At 36.1% G+C, this 2,500-nt stretch overlaps 2 protein-coding genes across 15 annotated transcripts in view; one reads left to right on the top strand and one right to left on the bottom strand.

Annotated features, from left to right (window-relative positions):
- Positions 1–321, top strand: part of phox2bb (paired like homeobox 2Bb) — a 3,185-nt gene extending 2,864 nt beyond the window's left edge. The window contains exon 3 of the mRNA XM_027002145.3: positions 1–321. This exon is cut by the window's left edge and continues 1,114 nt beyond it. The gene's annotated coding sequence lies outside the window, so the exon portion shown is untranslated.
- Positions 322–722: 401 nt separating this feature from the next.
- Positions 723–2,500, bottom strand: part of limch1b (LIM and calponin homology domains 1b) — a 65,127-nt gene continuing 63,349 nt past the window's right edge. For all 14 annotated transcript variants that reach the window (XM_081698621.1, XM_081698617.1, XM_081698616.1 and 11 more), the window contains one exon: positions 723–2,500. This exon is cut by the window's right edge and continues 67 nt beyond it. The gene's annotated coding sequence lies outside the window, so the exon portion shown is untranslated.

Below are 2,500 nucleotides of genomic sequence, written 5' to 3'. Positions count from 1 at the left end.
AGATAAACATAGACCATATCGCCCCTTGTAGTTGAGTCTTTTTAATGTTTTACGAAGTTACCACTGGCAAATTATTTTGTGAAAAAGGGAATGGATGCAAGACATTGTATTTTTTTCGTTTCTCCTTTCTTTTCTGCATGTTGTCTTTTCCGTCCAATTTTATAATGATTTCATCTATTTTGTGAGCATAATATAACACGTTTTGTCCAGGATCTGAGAATTATTTATATGTAGGTAATGGATGCTTATATTTAAGAAGGAAATATTTCTACATGTGCACATAGTTTTTTCAGGTGTACCATTGACATGGTTGTTGATGATAAAAACAGTACCGATGAAAACGACAGTCCTGGTTCCTCTTCTGCGTGCCGAATTGAATACACAGTATAACATTTCAAAACGCATGTCATATTTCAAAAGAGATGTCAACTGTAATTGACAATTACACGAAAAACCTATATGGCTCATATAGTATACGATACTAAATAGCTGCTTCTATGCAATGCTCAGTTTCAGCACCTTGGACAGCGACGGAAATCGTGGACCCCCAAAAAAGGCCGGCGTTAAGAGTCATTCCCGTTTTATATAACCAGCTTCTCTTATAGTCATCCAAACATACATTTCCATTTCCTATTTAAAAAATTATTCAAAACGGATATTTGGGGGCTAAATCTGTCCAATAGGTCATATATTTGTTTAACAAACGGATCCAGAGTCAAGTAATCTTTTCAGCGTTTTATTTATAAACATAGAGTATACTGTAAAGCCATTGCATTCGAACATCAAAGTAGTCTATTCAGATAGTGTACACTGGAATATCACAATAAATATACCTTAGTATCATTTCCAAGGTAGCTATTTATCCTAGGCCATATCAAAGTCATCAGGTAATGCCTCCACTCTGTAGCAAACCTAAACATTTCAATAACTAATATAGCGTAAATAACTACTTGACCAGGCCACTGACTATAAGAAATCATGACAGCATATTTGTCCAAAAATCTTTGTGGGTGAAAATAAACGAATTTAATAAAAAGCTTTCGATATGTCCTTATGGTCAGGTACATACCATGGAATAACAGCAAGTAATTCCTATTGGTTAGTGTGGCAGCAAAGTAAATGGTTGATAGGCAGTTTATGGAGTGATTTTAAAACAAATATGACCACTGGTATTGCTAATGCTCCATTATGAAAACAAACATAAGGAAAACATAAGTCTAAAGTCTGGAGCTTGTTTTTGTGAAGTAATCTACACTAGCACAGAACATACATGTAATTGACGCTTTGCATGATGGAATTAACGGAAACTACAAGGTACAATTTCTTGCAATGCGGTCACACCAACATAGACCTGTTAAATGTCGCAGCTTCAAGCTTTTAAACATCAATGTGCAATTAGTTCAGCATTTTTTCCCCATTGCCAAAATAACAGTCAAATTATTTCTTCTTAACAAAAGGCAATCTTTGGATTTGAACTCTCAAGATGCTTTTGCCCCGTTTGTACATTGGCTCTCTTCACCCTAAGGCACATTGTTTCAATGCGACAACATTCTCTCTACTAATAAAGCAAAATGTCTTAAGACATCAATGACTAAGATGTGAACGGAGCCACCAGTACTGATGGAATTGCTTTTGTTACTTCAAAAGCAACCGCTATACATGCATTCACTTTATTGGGTCAAGCCAAGAAAGTATAACATGGTACATGAAGACACATCCTTCAGCTCACGAAATGGGTATCTATCGACCAGGGTTAGGTACGTTCACGGGTATGCTGTCCGCCATTATGTACACTGCTACAGAGAACGCAGCAGCACATATGTAAACTACGGCCTCTCTCCGCAGCCAGTTTGCAGGGAAATGCAGTTTGCGTTTCATAAGCTAGGTCTAAATTCTTATTTTACTATTATTGACAGATAGAAAAATAGTGGTCATTTGCGTGTCTCTTAAGCAGTTTTCATATTTCCAGCAGGTACATAATCTTAATTATTTTGGACAACTCAGATAATCGCAAGTCATAGTAACCATATAAAGCATTGGAACCACCAATATTGCAAATATAGATCACAATTTTAGCAACAGATAAAAGATGCATTCAAGTACATGTAATGGGGTTGGTGGGATTCACATAGAAAAAAAAACCATAACCAGACATGTACTTTATCTGCAATTCCATGAGTAGCAATAGTGTTAGATAATGTGCTGGTTTTAGAGTGACATACGTGGAATCATCAGTTTTAGTTTAGAATGCTTCTGTTTCATAAAATGTCAGCTACTTGCAGAAAGATATAGATCGGAAAGAGGCATCAGCCAAGTTTAATTTCACCCTTGAAAAAAAAGCACCAGGCTTTCAAACAAGTTGCACATGTGCTCCTTGGGAACTATACATTTGACTTTGGGCAATAATTAAAAACTCAGAAATATTGCATGGGCTTCAAATAAACTTGTAGGTATTGGTGCTACCAGTCCAAAAATCAGGTGTTTATGAGAAGTGGTAGTT

Source organism: Electrophorus electricus, chromosome 16 (assembly GCF_041902795.1).
Source record: "Electrophorus electricus isolate QZ-2024a chromosome 16, ASM4190279v1, whole genome shotgun sequence".
NCBI classification, from domain to species: domain Eukaryota; kingdom Metazoa; phylum Chordata; class Actinopteri; order Gymnotiformes; family Gymnotidae; genus Electrophorus; species Electrophorus electricus.
Note: the sequence above shows the minus strand (reverse complement) of the source record. Positions and strands in the feature narration are given on the sequence as shown.